The 19,148-nt window shown below is 40.1% G+C and overlaps 1 long non-coding RNA gene across 3 annotated transcripts in view; it reads right to left on the reverse strand.

Moving 5' to 3' along the window:
- The window catches only part of LOC136375449 (uncharacterized), a 411,577-nt gene extending 397,505 nt beyond the window's left edge, over positions 1-14,072 (reverse strand). For all 3 annotated transcript variants that reach the window (XR_010746077.1, XR_010746078.1, XR_010746079.1), the window contains exon 1: positions 13,591-14,072. This is a non-coding gene — a long non-coding RNA (uncharacterized lncRNA). The remainder of the gene's footprint in view (positions 1-13,590) is intronic.
- Positions 14,073-19,148: the final 5,076 nt, after the last annotated feature.

Consider the following 19,148-nt stretch of genomic DNA (forward strand, 5'->3'; position numbering starts at 1 on the left):
CTAGTCTGCTGCTAGGGAATAGAAGAGCAGAGGTGAAGTACCCAGATCAGTAAGAAAGTCTACAGCAGACAAAACATCCTGTTATTCAAATCTTTCATATCTTCTCTTCTTGCACAAGCCATATCTAAGGTCATTAAAAATAGTACCTGAATTTAAAAAAAAAATAAAAATCAGTATCTGAAGACTGTACTCAGGATCCTTGATTTATACATATCTCACTCATGACCTTCTCCTAATGCCGCTCATCCAGAAGAACCTACTCCCTTACAAATCCAGCACAGCTGCTAAGAAACTACCATGTATTCAGTCAAGCAAGTTTGGGATATACTGGGTGTATTCCAAAAATCCAAATCAATTATGGTGCATTCTCAGTAAACCCAGTGATTCCAAGAGGCTTTGGAGCTCCTGAGCATGTTGTCTTGCACACAAGAGGTGAGCTTGGTGCACCTTGCTCAAATTCTGCCCAGCTCAGTTTTACTGTGCACACACAGCAGATCTGATTACACTGCAGAGCAGGAACCATGGCATATGGCCCCTTCTGCCACAAGGAGCGGGTTCCTGACCTGCTGAGGCAGAAAATGAGGAAGAAAATTGAACACCACTCCTCGGTGGTGTGTTCACCACTCCATTTGCTCGGCTTACTGTGCTTCTTTTGTTAAGGTGAAATATACAGGCGTTCAGAATAAGGATATAGAAACGTAAAAGCTTTATAAAATAAACAAAGAGCAATAAAGGCTTGAAGCTTTATAACTTTATGCATACAACAAAGTAGGCTTTTTCCTGCATATTTCCTAAAAAATAGAGTATAGACCATTAAAGTCTCTCTCAAATCATGCAGAATTACTTCCTCTGAGAGGAAGCAAGATTCTCTCTGACAAGGCAAGGAGCCTTAACACTTTTGGTTCACCCAGAAGTTCAGCTCATTTGCTCAGGCTTCCCAGAAAATCTAGAGAAATCCGTAGCCTGTCATTCTTCCTGATTCCAAACTCTCCACTGTGTTCTCACAGATCTTTAGGCACATTCAAACTTAGGAAAACAGGATAGCCAAGCAGAATTTCCCCCTAAACACATCAGTGATCCCCATCAAAAACTCCATCAAAAAAGGAAGTCACACAAAAATGTGAGCTCAATAAAACAGTTAAGAATTAAGTATCCTCTAGATTTGCTGACTTAATGCCTACATAGTTGTTCACTCTTAAACCCATCTTTTCCCCAAACCCATATGGATACATAGGGGTCCACGGCACCCAGAAGGAAAAATGGTGTGCCCTATAAAGCTCTGCTTTGGCATTTTTGAAGACTATGTACATCCTAATTAAATGTGGAAAACGCTGTACCTTAGTAAGTTAAAAACCAAATCTAGAAAATAATTTATTAAAGTAAATGCATGACACTGAAGGTGCTCAATGACAGAAAGAACCTGGTGGTTTTTACTACCACAACAAGATGTAGAGGTAACTGCAGAGTAGGGAACATTTGTAGAATATACCTGTCTGAATTTTTCATGTAAAGCGGACACTAGTATCCTAAAGACTAAGAGGACTCAAATACAATTGACTTGAGGATCTCTCAAAGTGTCTATCAGCAGAATGAATCTGAGAGACTATTCAATCTAAAAACCAGGTCATATACATGTGAAAGGGGAACAGGGGAAAGACCTCTGCTTAGGGGATGTAGAGAGGGGAAAGATATTTACAGCCCTTCCAGTACAAAGAAGCTTGACTTGCCTTTCTTAGGTAGGAACTATCCCAGTAAACCTGGTCTCCATCTCTCTATTCATCTGCTTTGTGAACCTTACCGTGTTGTGTCTGCCAAAATTTCCAGCAGGCTGAGACAGTATGAGAGCACTTAAGAGGTGCACTTGGCATCCTGACCAGCCTCAAGATTGAAACCCCTTTGTGTCCTTTTGGAGGTTAATAAGACAAGGTTTTACTGACTCCATCCTGGCTCTTATAAGCTTCTTGGGGATTAACAAAATTGGAAATTGCATAAGAAAAAGCTGGTTCATACAGTTTTTAGGGTGGACATTCATCCAATTTGCCTTTCGACCCCTGAAATGTGAGACATGCATGAAGAGTGTTCTTTGTTATAGACTCACAGATATATCCAGTGATGGTGAGTCCATATGTCTCTGATAAAGGCAAAACCTTACTGCGCATTCCAGCCTTCTCTTTTGTAAACATACTACACTAGATGAATTTGGCTCTCAAGGAAGAAAGTATTAATTGTGCTGGCTAATAAAACTTTCTGTTACTGTCCTTCCAATCTGGTCTTCTAAGCATCAACAGACATTAAAACTGGCTCTCGGGGAGTGAAAATATATCAGAGAACAGTACAAACCCAAAACCTGTTTGCAAGTTTTCAAGAACTGAGATCTCAAGATCTTGAGAATCTCATTCTCTAGTAACAAAAAGTTAAAAGCAGCTATTCCTTGTCCAGCTTGTTGAATATACAAGCAACTCACTTCCTCCCACTGTTCATTCTCTGAGAGATGCCTCAGCAGCATTGACGCTCGGCCCAGATCCAGCACTTGTGGGTTCCCATAGGCTTTGTCCCCCCTGATAAGTTTACACAGACAAGTAACAATCCTCTTTAATGCTTGTGCCCAAAAAACCCTTAGGGGCTGTTTTCTTCTCTCCACATTGCAGTTCTCAGAGGTTAACAGCCGCTGCACATAGAGCAGACATACACAAGAAGTTCAGAACAACGTAATTATTTGAAGGCACATTTGTCTTTGTATGTGATAGGGAGCTCCTGTCTTCTCTTGATGACTATTTAATGGATCAAGCAACACCACTATGTATCTCAGCCAGATGTAACTTTGGCCGTTGATTGTTACTGTACAAGAAGAGGTGACAGACTGGTCCAGTTTTTTAACATCTACTTCTTGGACAAAGCTAACACTGGAGCTCATCAGGATAAATCCAGATAAGAGAAATTCAACCATGGAAAAAGAAAAAAAAAATAGAAGTTACTTTAACTCAGTTAAGAGAGTAATTATAAAAAGTAAGCAAACACCAAAAAGGTTTTTTTCCTAAAAAATTCTGCTGTTAAAAACTTCATTTACATGTCAGTATATTACATGTATTTGGCCTCAATATCCATTTACTGTAGAGTCTTTTATCTCATTTTGGAAGTACATATGTGTTACACTACCACAATGGTGTGGGGAAAAAAAAAAAAAAAAAAAAAAAAAAAAAAAAAAAAAAAAAAAGCCTAACAGTCTTTAACATAGCCAAGAATCATCTGAGCTTCCTTTGTCCATGGAACATGGTCTTTACTTTTCCAACTCCCATCTGCATGTACAATACACTGAGGAAGGAAGAAAGAAAGGCCTCACTTCCTTCTTCTCTCTGTGCCTCGATTGTTTCTGATTAAAAAATGGAAATAATAATGTTGATTCAGCTACTGAAATTAGGCAAAACTAAATTAGCTACTTTCATGAAACACTGTAAGATATTTGAATAAGTTTCTTCAGAAATGCAAAGTGCTATTTATGCATATCAGCAGCTATCTATGGCTAAACTGTCCTAGAACCTTTTGTGAGCATTCTTTCCTCCTGCTGAACTCAGCTGATAACTGCTCTTTGTTTTGAAGGACATGTGTACCTCTTTTATCTAAAAATGCCTGGGAAAGACTTAGACAGAACTGGCACCTCACTTTTTTGGTTAATGAGAACAAAACAAACCAAAACAACTACAACAACAAAAAGAAATCACATAGGGTCTCAGGATTTAACCTTTACAGATGAGGAAGATAGGATTAATTTTGGATGTTAAATTCTTTGCAGCCTTTGCCTGAGCAATATGAGAATAATCACCCATATCTTGTAAAAGCAAGCCTTTTCATCAACTCCATAAGCTGAGATTTCAAGGAGAGATCTGGGAAGAATCTTATTAGTACACCTACGTATGCTGCCACAAGGGAGACAGTATCTAACACAGCAGAAATGAGGTCAAATGAAGCAGCACTGTCCTAAAGAAAACTGTCTACTGGACACAAATCACTTGTGGAGTACCATGCATCATCTTTACTGCTTCAGACATATGCCAGCTGCAGCCAGTAGGGAGAAATACAAAGCTAAATTCAGCTCTTGGTTCAAGGTTGGATCTTCTAAATTACAGGGAATTGGTCCACTTTTATAAAAATGTAACATAGGGCAAAACACAACCCATAACCATTTTAACAGACGTTCAGAAATTTCACGTGGAATCTCTTATAAACCCAAGAGCTCAGTCCTCTGAAGATGATTATTGTATGATGATTATTCCAGCTCACTGCCCATAAGGAAAAAGGAAAGGGTTGTGGCCTCATCCCACCCCTCTCTGATCCTACTCATACAGAACCCTGCTGCTAAAATTTTCTCCCTCTCTTGCCAGTGGGACTAAGTTAGCCCCTCTTTTTGCATGAAGTTCAGACTTTTTGTCCTCATTTTCTTTGAACAGCTCTGCCCCCTGCCTGCGTCTCAGCTTTTATGTCTTCTAGCTGCTCACATTCTTCACAAACCTCCTTCCTAAATGCTCCATTTGTATCCTTCTACCACACTGAAGTCAATGTTCCATAGTAACATTACTCCAGATTCTAATAACTCTTTAAAACAGCCTACAGTCTATTAAACTGTGTTCCTGCACCAGCAGACTTCACCAAGAAACTCCAGAAAAGTTCATTTTAGCTCACTTCTTTTTTTCTTTCAACCTTTTTTTACTTGCAAAAGACATGGAATGAAAATTAAATAAATTCTGGTAGCATAATAAATTATTACAGTGCTGGATAAGGATGTGATCTAGACAAGAGGGTTCTCACTCCAGCATACAGACAGTTTTAACCGAGATAGCTCAACTATTAAGAGGAGTTTAGTCAAGACAACCTAGGGCTGAATGCTGTGAAACTACATGGCTCAAAACATATGCCAAATTCAGCTGAGATCCAGCAGAATACAGCCTGCATGAGCACGGAAGAACAGTTTTAATGTCATCCAAACTACCTAAGCAAACACTAGCTCTTAACCTCTATGAGGTAAAAAAACCTTTCCAAAACCAAAACAAAAACCCAGCCGAAACCCAAACTCCAAGACTTCAGGTGTCAGTTCTAGTCTGACATGCCAGAGAAAGATCACAAATATTCAATATTCAAGAACTTCAAGAGGAAGCTTTGAAAGCTATTCGAGTAAAGCTATTCGAGTAATAGCTTTCCTTTGAAAGCTATTTGAGTAAAGAAAGAAGTTGCAATGCACTTCAGGGTGATGACAAGGCACAGACTCAAAAGAGAAGGATAAAACTTGCTAGTTCAGCTATAACTAACTCTCCTATCTGCTTTCAGAAACTGATAAACATTATTATCTCTGTCCTGAAGACAGGTAACTGAGACACTAGGAAATGAAGTGACTGGTTGAAAACAACACAGAAAACTAGAAACAGACTGTGAATCCTGCTTCCCCAATACACAGTTTATCCTCACCACTACCTTGCATACAGTAGTGACTGCACTGCAATCTGATTAAAACTTCTGATACCGCACTGTGACTTTGTGCTGGCAAAAATATTTAAGAGCCCTGTAAACACATTGGGGAAAAAAAAGTTTGTCTACAAAAGTATTAAGAAAGGCTTGGAATGGGATCTAGTCCCCTGTAAAAAGGGACTCAAGAGACTAGTAGAAAAAGCAGGTTAATTCGAGAACCCAGAAATGCCCAGCACTATGGAAAAATAACTGAGCTTTCTGTTGTCTGACACAAAGTTGTGCATAGCTGACTGTACTGCCAAAGCACAACTGGCTTTTAATCTCATTCAGGAGCAGCTGCTTTCACAGCAGTGAAACGTTTCAGGATGAGCCTGACTGACTTGGTGGATAAACGATTTGAGGTTGGTATAGTATAGCTCAGAAGGAACCAGCTCATTTAGGACATGTCACCATCTTAAAAACACTTTTTTTAAAATCCAGTTGGAGCAAGCTTTGAAGCTTTTCAAACTTGGCCATAGCTTGGAGAGGGAAAATAAAAGCAGCATTTTCATGAAATGCTGGAAATTACAAAACAAGGCTTGGACTTCAAACGGTCTGCCAGGACAGGCTGGGCCTTTGCCGGGAACTCACGTCACCTCTAATCACTTGTGTTTGTTTAGCACCAGCAAAAGGTGCCAGATTGGTAGCCCCAGGCACTGCACTCTCTATTTATCCCCAGAGCAGGTACAGCAGGATGGCAGGCCATCACAGAGATGCCAAACCCTGCCACAATTCCTCTCATCCAAGGACCTGGTGAGAGGAGGGTGATGAGGTCTCACTGCTGTGACTGCCCACATGGGGGCCGTACTCTGCACTGTTTCAGAAGGATGGGATCCCAAACTGCAGGGCCTGTGAAAGGGAAATACAGGAGCATCCATCTACAAGGATCCTCTGAGACAGTGAGACAGAAAGACCAGGGATTCTTTTCTTTGCATTACATTCTGGATGCCTCAAAATGAATGAATACTTGAGAGAGCGACGAGGCCAGAGAGAGTCAACGTACTGAGTACAAATGAGATTTATACGTGGCTTGAGTCACTCCAGACAATTAGCTACCCACCAGGCTGTTTGGTTTATTGTCCCTACTGGATAAAGATTTAATAAGCAGTCACCTAGATGGGAAACATGAGACTTGCAGAAACGAAACTTTTCATTACTCTACACGGAAAACTTGAGCCCAGTCCTGCAACAGCTCTGCACTGCTGATTCCCACTGGTGTGTCAACGGCTGCAAGATGAAGCTCTTTTTCATGACACTCCACATAGGTGGAAAATATGGGAAACACAGGACCATCTTTTATCGAATAATTACTATGTCAGAAATCGTCCACACATTCCAAATATTCTATGGAAATGAATACAGCTTTATTCGGTGTTTTTTTGTCTCCACTACTCAATCTTACCCAGGACATTTTTTCATAGCATAAAAGCACAAAATGCTGCATTTTAAAAACTTATCTACTGGGGAAATATGCTGTGTAGGGAACATATTAAACAATTCAGGCTATGTTTGGAAAAGAAATACAGATTCATCACAACGAGGAAGGATGTTCAAGAGTATCCTGAAAAAACAGCCAGTAGTCAAGCCAAAGGACAGGATGAAGTGGGCACAACAGTATAAAGCTGACAAGCAGATTTAACTGACAGAGACAGAAAGAATTGGAAGCTGCCAAAGCCCAAGCTACATTAGGACTTCTTCAGATACTACACACACTAAAACTGAAACTAAAAGCATCAATGAGAAGGTCTGATAATACCCCTTCAGACGGGAAAAATCCTAGAAGTAGCCACAGCAAAACAGAAAATACAAACTTCGGGAAATCATAGGAAAAGGAGCACCTATCAAATGTAAGACTGAGGGCAAAAAAGGTTGAATTACAGATCGAACATTTCATGACCTCTCAGCATTCATGCTTGGTATCCAAGGCTTTAACACCCTTCATCAGAAGACTTCTTTTGCTCTTACTACCGCTTGTTGCAAATGAGCTCAAAGCCATTCATTTGGCACAATTTTTGTCAGGCAGTGTCCCAGAGGGTGTGGCCCGGTCTCCTGGGAATAGCTTTTGTTAGTTTTAGAGAACCAGCAGAGGGAGCACATCAGCAATTAAACATGGTTTTCTTGTGTTTGTGCCTAAACAATGAGATTTTTTGGTTGGGTTTTTTGTTGTTGTTTTGTTTTTATTCTCAGCATTCCTCTGTCACTAATGCCTTGACTCACTTAGCTCTCAGATTGCTGGGAGTTTAGGAGCCAGAGCCAGGGAGAATAGCAGGCTCCACATCCAACCCACATAAAACAACAGCAGACACAAGCTTTTACCTAGTTGTCTTTCTTCACTCTCTCCCCATGTCAACCTCCATCTTACACATTCCTGACATCCTGCCCATGAAATCTTTTACTGCCACATGACAATTACTTTCACATTCCTGCACTGTGACCACTAACTTTCTGGACAGAAAGAAAGGCATATGGATCTCTAGAGAGGAAATAGAAATCAATAATTAACTTTCAGTCAGCTGAAAGGACAACTCTGAAGTCCATAACACAACCTTCCCAGTCCTACTTTTATACCCTCAAGGGATCTGTCACACAGCTATTGATGATCTTAGAAGTAAGGTATTAGAAAGCATGTATTTTAGTTGAGAAGGAACAAAAAAGGAAAATCAGTAATTCCCATGCTATGTTTACCTCCAAATCAAGTGACACTCTATACTTGCTTGCATTTTGAGCTGTACCCCAAGATAAATTCACTCTGAAAGCGTAACATGAAGAGGTCATCTAAGGGTGTAACTTACAGAATGGCACCATGTCTGTCCTGCAAAGGACTTCCCATAGGTGCTCTGCAGCGGGTTGGAAGCACTGCCTATTCAGGTTTTCTTTCTTCTTTGCTGTAGTTACCAACTGGTTTTAATTCAGACTTACATACCCACTGGTTTGATAGCTCAAAGATTCTGGGAGATCCTACAGGTTCTGCTTCACCTTTGGTACTGTCATTTACACTTGTGCAAACTGGACATAAAATGTTGCCTAGAGATCTGTGTCCACCCACTGCAGAAAAAACATGAGGAAAGAACTATGAAACAAGGTACTGAAGAAGGAAGTCCTACAGACGCTGCCAGTGTTTGATGAGGTAGGACTAGTCTGTGTTAGAGTCCCTACCTGCCATGAACGATCTTGAAGAGTAGTACCTGAGAACAGCAAGTACAGCACAAGCTGCAAATTCGCCCTCCATGGGGCTGGCGGGTCAGGTTGTCACTGGTGGGATGAGGCCATTCTTGGCACAAAAGGATTTCAGCCTTTGTTCTGGAATAGTCCACGGCCTTTCCTTCCATAGTGCCACCTAGTGCCAACTCAGCCAGTGGTTCATTTGTCTGGGAGGTGAACATCTGGCCCCTCAAACAGCCTGTAACCCTCCACACTCATTTCACCAAACCCAACAGCCAGCTGTCAGAAGAACAGTGGGTCTTTTTTCTTTAAAGACAGCTTTATCCCATTAGCCCAATTTCCCATTCCTGTATTCAATCTACTTCAAGATGCAGTCTTCCCTTCTTCCCTGCACGTGACAAAAGCTGAACTTTCTTCTTGCAAACCTCAGGGATGTGTACCAACCTGCCCTGCGGCACCGGCAGCGCAGGCTGCCCCAGCAGCTACAGACGAGGAGGTGGCACATGGCCCCGGGCCTCTGGTGACCATTTTACAAGACCCATCTGCAAACAGAACTCCTGCCAGTGCTGGGTGGTCAAAATGCCGTCGTGGCACACGATGGTGCTGGAGGATTAAGTACAAAAGTGTAAGAAAACATGAGAGACACAAGCAGTAGTCACTCTGAAATGCTCCATTGGAGGAGAACTGGATCAGCGCCGTAGAACTAAGACTAGAACTAAGTATTAACTTTTATCATAAATACCAACCAAGAATATAGTCAACACTATCAAAGGAAAAACCACTTGGACAAAAGCATTTGCCTTTATTTCCTCCTTACTTAAGGTTCAATACATCTGTGAAAATCTCCTCAAGTTAAAACAGTGATCTTTACAGATCTGTACAGATATTACAAAAGTATCTCAAAATTTCATGTACGGTCAAACATTACTTTTCACCAAGACAAAATTGGCATAGATAGATTATGAAAAAGCCAAGTTATTTTTCACCGTTGATACTGTTTGTTTACTTTCTAAAACTTTCTTGGACCAAACAAACAAGAACAGTGAAGTCCGTTTCACTGTGATTTTTCCCTCTGCACCACAGTGCGAATGTCAGACCCTTCACAGGGAAAAAATTACTTTTTAACAGTATTTCCAGTGCATTTTTTCAGAAAAAACCAAAACCAAAACCAAAACAAAACAAAATCAAAAATAAAAAAAAATTGTTTTATAAAGGATTTGGATTTTCTAAAAGTTTGGTTTAAAAAAGAAATCTAAGCAACTTGAAGTTAAATTTCAGTTTTTAAATTCCCATTAACATTTATGAATCTCTTTCAGCAGAAGCTCTTTACCATACAGATAGCAGTTTAAAGAAACAGACTATAAAAACAGACTGGTAGTGAAACCAAGTGAAATCTATAAGGCCACAGCATGCCATCAATTTCTAAACAGAACTTCTATTCAAATTATTCTGCTTAAAACGTCATATGGTCTGCAAAAATGAGCAAGGTTTTCTTGAAATGATTTAGGTAACAATTTATCTAAGACTGTAATCTCTCTTGTATGGGATTTGTAAGCCATCCCACAGAATTCTCTAGCAGGGGACACTATTCCCTATTTACATGAAAGTTTTATATAAATAATATTACATTTTTTTAAAATATTCTGCATCTGTTTTCCCTTATGAATAAGCTGGGCCTATGAAGAAAATGTGAAAATAGGAAAACTGTGAGTAATATTTATAATAATGATACATTCAACTCAGGAAATTGCTACAACTGCCTTTATCAAAATAAACAAGATAGATATTTTTTTCCTCCTTTAAGAGAAAAGCAAAATCCTCCACTATTAAAAATAATTTGACTTGGTATTTGTTAGGTGCTTGGATTTAACTGTCTTATATCCCATTTTTTGGTCCTGCTAAAAAGAAAAAAAAAAAAAACAACAAAACACCCAAACCCCAGCACAAAAACATACACACGAAAACCCCAACAGCATTGCTTCTCGTCTCCCAGGAGTGAGAGCGGCACATTCACACGCCATTCAGCCCAAAATTGCTGTAGCTACAGGGCATGGCAAGGCATGAAATAACTGCTCCAGAGCACTTCCTCGTGTGGGTGTGTTAGATAACTGTCTGCTCCAACACTAAAATAAAGCACAGTGTGACCCAATGAGCAGCGCCAGCACTGCCCTGCACAGCTGCAGGCAGGGGACCCGGAGCACCCCGCGCCACCAAACCCCTGTGCCAACAGCTCAGGCATTCCCCGAGTTCCAGCTACATCACCATATGCTGGATTTAAGTTTACTTAGGCATACTTTACCCTTTGCTGCTGCATCCAGATTGCAAACGGACTTTGTGCCATTGAAAGAACGAAGATTTTATTTTTTTTTTAATAGAATATAGATGGGGTTCAAGGAAAATTACATCCTCCTAGTGAAAAGGGTTTTACTATTAGAAACAAATCTTACCGGATAATGAACAATGTTTCCCCTACTGTGACTCTCTTTCTCTGCTTGAATTCCTCTTGCCTGGAGTTTTCATAAAATCAAGAGGTATCTTGTAGTCATATTTAAAGTTTTTCAAAAATGTTCAGATGAGTCTGGGCTTTTACTAAAAGTACCTGCAAGAATCCTGAGGACAGGTCCGTGTGCTCTCCTACAAAAAAACCTGGGCTGTTGAGGAACATACACCTGCACTGCTGCGGGAGAAAATGACAGGTGCCTGAAAACCCCTCACCCATCCCATGAGGAGGATGGCTGTGAACAATCCTGCTGCCTCACTCCAGGCTAACCACCACCTAGAGGCATCAGCAAATCCACCTTTAAGACCCCTACATTTTTTTTGGCATAACTTCAGCATCCCCTCTACGACCAATCTGAGTTTCAAAGCCCGAGATTCAAACTTTAGGAGAGGAAGAAACACTTTGCTACAGTTAACAGGTCATTTAGAGCAACGAACACATTTAAAGTCTATCAACAAATTATTAATTTAGAAGTTTGAATAAAAATAAGGAGGAAAATAATTAGTAATCAGTAAATGTCACTCCCCAGCTAAAAGATGAACTGCCAAATTTTGGCACACTGATATATAAAACCTTGAAAAGTTTTACTCATGTTCTGGAAAAGCTGCTAATGAAATGGAGCAAGTAGTTTCTGTAGTTATAGTGCCAGTGAATAGATCTGCTGCTTTGGATTTCAATTAAATTAGTTTGTTCAGCGAGGAGGCACTTCTGTAGAAATGGGGACTCGTAAGTTAAAGGACAGCTAAAAAAACCCACCAAACAACAGCAAAAAAACCTGTTGGCAGCAAAAGTTCTTTCTGGCTGCAAAATAATGGATTTTTAAGAAACATTTCAAAGGATCTGAAGGTTTTGGAGAATCTCCTAGGCAGCCTCAGGTGGGTTAGGAATATTGCATTATGGACTTCTTTGTGCTAAAAGGAAGGCCTAATGCATGTTTTTAAGAAGTCCGTCTCTTGCTATTAAATAAATAATTTTCTATTAAAAAAAGGTGATTGTTACTGTTCAGAGATCTCCACTGATCAGCGTCCATTTTATATAATTACTTAGGATTCTCCAGAACATTTTATGTAACTCACTTCCACTATCCCTTTTTTTTTTTTTTTTTTTTTTTTTGTTACCAGCATAGTAGCAGTTTTACTCTCCAACAGAAATGACAAGAGCTCAGATAAAAAGACCATTTCAAATGGATCAGTTTAAGCAGTCTTTAGAACCCATGATAAATCTGGGCTCCAAAAACTCGACAGTGCTAAATGGGCTATGAAATGCATCACAAATCCCTCCCCAGGAAAAAAAAAAAAAAAAATCAATTCAGAGAAAAGCTTCAATGTTTGAAAATACAAATAAGCAGCATATTTGTGGAATGAAAATTGGTAAATAAATAGTTACTATTTCTGGACAAAATGGCTCGATAGATTTCATAATTTGCCACCACTGTAAAAAATATCTATTCCCTTCCCCCCTCCCTTCCCCGTCAGTACACACGGAAACACAAGCATAACCATGCATAAAGTGGGAGGGTGGGGGGCAGCCAAGGATACAAACTCCGTCTTAGAAAGTTTGAATTCTTATTAACCCAGTGATGCCTCCATGTTACATTAGATCAGCAACATAAAAGTTAGAATATACGTCTCCTTTCTTGCTAGCAAAAGAAACTGCAAAAACCCTAATAATGAAAAATAGATGTTAAAAATATCCAGGAGGAAAAAGTACACATACAATAAGCAAAATTAACCCCCTCTGCCCCCACACCAAAACAGATAAACAGCAAAATCTCTGAATAAAAATCCTGTCAGGAAGAGTGGAACCTGCTTTCTCTTTTTTTTCTTTTTTTTTGCCTTTTTTTTTTTTTTTTTTTTTTTTGCTTTTATTTACTGTATGCCAAGCATGGACTTTAAACTTACAGTGTGCTTATATATAGAAAACAAAGAACGAGAGTCACCGTTAACCCCGCTCACCGGCATTACAGTCAAAAGTCATTGGCAAATACTAATAAACCCCCATTTAGCAGTAAATAAGGAGAACATGATATATGGACGGACAGATGGAACTGCATAAACAGAAAAGAAAAAGCAGAGACCCACAAACATACAGACAGAGCTGTTTTAAAAGAGTGAAAGATATTGATTTACTTGGAACTAGTGTTGGAAAACAAACGCGTTTGTTTCCTTCATGATTAAAAAAAAAAAGTAATTAAAGTGAATCATAAGGGGGCACACCCTTAAATAAGTCGAGGGGGGGGGGGAACATTTGTAGAGGGTAAGGCCTTCTATAGATGTTCCGAATTTTAAGCTAGCAAATAGGTCTGGCAAACTTACATCTCTAAATAAAAAAATCGAGGGGGGGTGCGGGGGGGGTAAAATAAAGAACTGCCGGTGGTTTAAGGAGAGTAGAGGCTTTATTCTTTTATGTTTTATAAAAGTTGGCTGGCCTACCTTGTTCCCCAGTCCTCAGTTTGTCTCCTCATAGTCGCTGTCTCCCTGGAAGTACAGTGTGAGTGGTAATGACTGCCTGCCTCCCTAATGAGTCCATTTTCCTGCTCTTGATGTTGTGTATATACACACACACTGCAACCTACCTTACAAACCACAGAGACGGGAAAGGGAGAGCGAGCGAGAGAGAGCGAGCGAGAGCGAGCGAGAGTGCGAGAGACAGGCAGAGCGAGGGAGAGAGAGAAAGGCGCCCACAGACAAAGCCCTCCTACCAGACAGCAGACAACCCTCCTTCCCCGAGCTAGCAAAATACAACTCGGCTAATGCAGCAACAGGTTCAATACCGCCAGGCTGAGGCAGCCTAGCAAAGGTACACGGGGCTGAGCAGCGTTGCTGGCAAATAAACACTCCGGGCCCGGCTGGCTCCACCTTTCTTATTTATGTTACAGGATGTTGGAACGCATTGTTTCAGGCAGTCCATATGATTAGCATAAATACATTTTTTTTGGTGCATATTAGCGCGAAGCGCCGAAACGTATCAGCCATTCTGCTCCGTAACCTTATAGCTCTAACACATGCAGGGAAGGTGTAAACATATCGCTTTTGACAGGCAGACTACACAAAGCCCACTGATGATTTTAAAGTCATGAGATCTTTCAAGAAAGACGCTCCTGAAGGTAGGTTTCCCCAGACAATAGGGGAGCAGGGAAAATTGATCTTGATGAGGAAGAAGTCTTCCTAAGAGACTGCTCGGTAAACAATTGAAAGGAGAGGGGCTATTCTCCCCAGCATTCCCTCCTTTCAAAAAAATATATATATTGGAAAGCTTCTACCCCTACAGCTATAATAATGTGCTGTGCTTATGTCTGAACAGGTGCAATGCATATAGTACATGGTGTTACAAGGACAGAAATAAATCTCTCAAGTAAAAAAACATTTTCCCAGTTGCAAACAGGCCAAGGTTATTTAAAATACAGGTCTAATCTGAAGAATGTTCTCCCCATTCCCTATATATTTTTGCTGGGGGGAGGAGAGGGGATGGACGGGTGGTGGAAGCTGCAAAGGAGAAGTAAAGATAAGAGAAACAATACATGTAACCAGTAACTATATTTTTATTTTTACAATATTTTGTCACATCTGAAGAAGATGTACACTGCTTCTAAAACAATTTTCACTCAGCCCTGCTTCTCATCACACGTAAGCTTATGCTATCACAAAAATTCTGTTATTTTAATGACAACTACAATGACAACTACAGACACATCAAAGTAGGAAGAACAGGGGAAAAAACATTTTGCACCTGTATTTCATCCTTGGCAAAGGTTCTCCAAGAACTTTATCCATACAGTATTTTTTAGATGGAAATACTATGAAAAAAAAAAAAAAAAAAAAGAAAGTTAAGTGATATTCCCAAGGTTATGCTGTAAATCAGTGTAAAAACAGACAAGAACTCAGATCTCCTGAAGCAAAACAGACTTTTCCTGGAGTAACTCATACCCACCTAAAAGTTACGTGTCCTGTCTAAGCCAGTTGGGTAGGCTCCCTCTGTTGTCAGTGGAGAGACAGGCACCTCCCAAAAGCAATTCATCCCCGCTTTCTCTGTCTCCCCACTAAAGAGGGAGCCTACACAACTAGATTAGGCTAAGCAGCTAGCTTGTAGTTCGCTAAATTAAGTAAAATGAATCTCACTTTTGATCTAAAGCTCTATTAAAACATCCCGCTTCCCAAAATACATTTTTATTATCACATTTATTATTAGACAATATATGCCTAAATTGTAGTGATGGAAAAAGGATAGCCCGCTGACTAAAAGAGACAGGTAAACTCCCTAGATTCATGGATTTGTACCCTCAGGCTGGCTGGATATTCATGATTCACAGAGTCTTTATAATATTAACCAGCCTGGTGACTGGTGAATTTGATTAGTTTTGTTCACTGGTAGATGGTACACATTTTTGTATTTTGCTTATAAACATTCTGGTTTCATCCAGATGTACAGTAAATACAGAAGGATTAAGTAATTTATTTCAAAAGGTTAATTTTCATTAGTTTTTTCATCAAAACACAGCCTCTCTTACCTTAGGGTAAAATATAAAGAGAAAAAGCTCTAATAGATGACTTAGTTCGACTCCTTCTGTAATATTTAGCTACGTACACACCTGGCATATGTAGAGGCAGCTCTCTAAGTTACTCCAAATATATATTACAAACATTTAGTCATATTACATATTTTCTTCTCTGGACTTTATGACCATAATCACCTTATTGAAGGGTATGTAAGGTCAGAAAAGCAGAAGGGGCATTTGTAGACTTTGCTTCTAACTGTGGTAACTCGATCTGGCTGTGTAAGTACCAATTGAGCAGTCACTGCCTCAGTTTTTCCATCTGTAAAACAGACTCAACTGTAGTTCCATGAGTAGATGGTACTGTAAATATGTGAAGAATCTTCCCATCTTGGCCTGGCATCTCTCAGAGTTTTATGATGGCAAATATTATGGGAAAAATATAAATACTTTGTCAAGGGGACTTGTGTCAAAGCCAGCTGATGAAAATCACAAGTTTTCATATCCTTATATTCAGTTCAAATAATAGTAATAGTCTCTGAATTAAAAATTTAAAAAACAGGTCTACACCAAAACAAGGATATCAGATGTGAGAAGTTCTCAGCAGCCTGCAATATCTGACCCCAAACTAACGTTAATTCCTTTGTCATACCAATCTTACACATACAAATCTAAAGAGATATTTAAAATATACCAACTTTGGATAAAAAAACCAGACTTGAACCCTTCAAATATAAGATCTTCAGGTAGAAATCTGAGTGCTGAGTAAGAAACACTGAAGTTTGAAAAATGTTCAGATTTGCAACTGATACAGATCCAAAGCATGTAAGTTGGGAGGTACCTAGATCCCTAATTTTCCTCTGACTTTCTAGAGATGTCATATATGCATCTGAACCAGGATAACAAATTTCCCCATGTTTTGAGGAAGTCTGAATCTCAGTAAGAACACTAGAGCTGAGCCCAGTTCTCCTCATTTACAACAATGCTTAGGGCCAGACCCAAACTGGAACCCAAAGCCACCCCCTCCAAAGTCGCATGGGGTTTGTGTACTCACAGAACTATAGAATGAAACCAAACCTTTTCAAACCTCAAGATTGTTGGAAAGCAAATATGGAGTAGATTCCAACCTAAGCTAATTTTGGCCCTCAATCAGAAATTAATCAAATTAACCATTACCTTTATAAAGTCCAAATATATGTTTGACCTGAATGAAAAAACCCACAAGATATGATTTGCACGACTGGTTCCTTGCCTGAAAGTCTTTCTTAGACTTGGATCCTCACCATCAATAGCTCGATTCTGTTTTGTCTTATTAATCATTTAATCAATCTAAACCATTAAAAAAAATCCTGAGTGGTGCGATTTGAATGGAGAATCCTGATTTAATGTTTTGCCAACATAAAACTGCCCATTTGCTTGATTCAAAATGCTCAGTGAAAGCCTGCTCACCACCACACCACACTCCTGTGGGTCTGCAATTTCTCCTCGCCATTAAATGAGGAGGTCAATGGCTATGCACTTGTATAATTTGCAGGAAGAGGAAGGAGGACGTGTGGCTGCTGGCAGCTTTCAGCTCTGTCACAGGACTGGACACAGAGCTGCCATGTGACAGTGAGGGCCTGCATGGCTGTCACACGGCTGGCCTGGGCCTGGCCATGCAGAAGAAAAGTCAGGCAAGCCCTTGTCATGGGCCAGCATCATACATCTCCCATGGCACAGACACCAGATTTTGGTAAGGCTACAAACGGTGTCACCCTACAAGAAAGAGGCTGGAACAGAGGGCTCCTGGCTCACTTAGTAAAAGACTGCACTGTCCATCCTGAATGCAAGAACAAGCAATGCTGGTCTACCCAGTAGATGATACTCCTGCTTTTCTTTTTCTGCAGATTTGTCTTCTTGGTTCAGAGTTAGTCTCTAGCGGCTGTAATTAGGGAGGCAAAAGAGCCCTAATCCCTCCAGCAATGCCTCCAAAAGATTGAAAACCAATACTTTTTCACCTTAAAGGCAGGTGAAAAGTTGTCATATTTGGTGCAGCCAGAGCACCCATCTCCAGTTCTGCCAGAGAGCTGCAGAGCCCTGATTTTCAGTAGTAAGGGGAAGATAGGGAAAACCAAAGCGCCCAGCAGAACTGTGAAAGACTTTGTTGCAAATGACAAGATTCTGGATGACGGACTAAAAGGGAAGGAAGGCACTTCAGTGCCAAATAACATATTCTAGACTGCTCTAGTCTCTCCTCTCCACTTGATGTCTCCAGGCACACCAACATGCTAAGTTTAGACATATCTTGCTGGCAGCCAAAACTGGAAAAGGAGTCACGGCATCATATAAACATGTCTGAGGATAACAGCTACTTCCTTCAGAAAAAAAAAAAAAAAAAAAATCAAAAAAACATTAGCCTCTTAGCAGATACCTAAAGGTTCATTTTCAAATGCTGAAGAAATTTAAGTGAGACTGACTCCATGAACTGGTTGGGTACCTTGCCTATCCCTGTGATGGGCTAAAACACTGCTTTTGATGTACTTCACCTATTTACCTCATGACATTTCCATTAATACCTTCAGGGAGCTCTGCACTACCAGAATCCCAGGAACTGTTCCTAGAAACCAGGCTGGTTTAACACCATACTGCTGTTAAAAATCCCAGGCAAGCTTCCATCACGATTCTGTTTCGGATGGTATAGGCAGGACCTAGAAGCAGTCACAGCAACATGTCTGAACTTGATTGCTTCCAAACAGTCCCCTTAACCACATACACGGGTCTCTGAGTCTCCCCTGGTGTATCACACCATCTTGTTGCCAGCCCAACAGGATTGGTGATTCACATGTCTCTACTGGTGTCCTGCAGTGTCTCTGCAACTTTGTGCAAATGTAATGAGATGCCAATTAAAAAAGCTCAAGAGTCCTGCAGCGTGGCAGGCTGATTCAAATTAGATACCTGTATGAAGTGATTAAAAATAGTTTTTTTAAACCTGAAGATAACAGGAGGACAGTATGTTCGATTTACATCAGTGGGAACCAACGAAAAATGTAGAGAGACCACACAAAGCTCTTTATTCTTGCAGATTAACTGCTGATGATGCTGAGAACAGGAAAGGGGAAATATAGTGCATTTCTGGTGCCTTTCAATATGCAAAGAATCTCAATTGTTCTCAGCAGTCACTACTTGCTGCCAGATCTCCAAATAAGTAATACTTCCCTTTAATGTAGCAACTTCCGTCCATTATACAATATTTCAGGTGTATGTAATCATAAAAAAATCAAATCTCACGTCTTTCTTTGGCAACAAAACTACTGCCATTCTCACCTTACAGATAGAAAAAACAAAACAAAAAACCAAACAAACCAACCAACGAACCTCCTCTCCTCAAAACTAAACCAAACCAAACCAAACCAAAACATCCCAAAAAGTTAATCACCCTCCTGAGAACAGAAAGTGAGATTGGGATGTCAGCTTTTTCAGATTAGAAGTTCAGGCTATGTTGCCTCTATGGATCAGTCT

The sequence above is a fragment of the Sylvia atricapilla genome, chromosome 2 (assembly GCF_009819655.1).
Source record: "Sylvia atricapilla isolate bSylAtr1 chromosome 2, bSylAtr1.pri, whole genome shotgun sequence".
NCBI lineage: Eukaryota > Metazoa > Chordata > Aves > Passeriformes > Sylviidae > Sylvia > Sylvia atricapilla.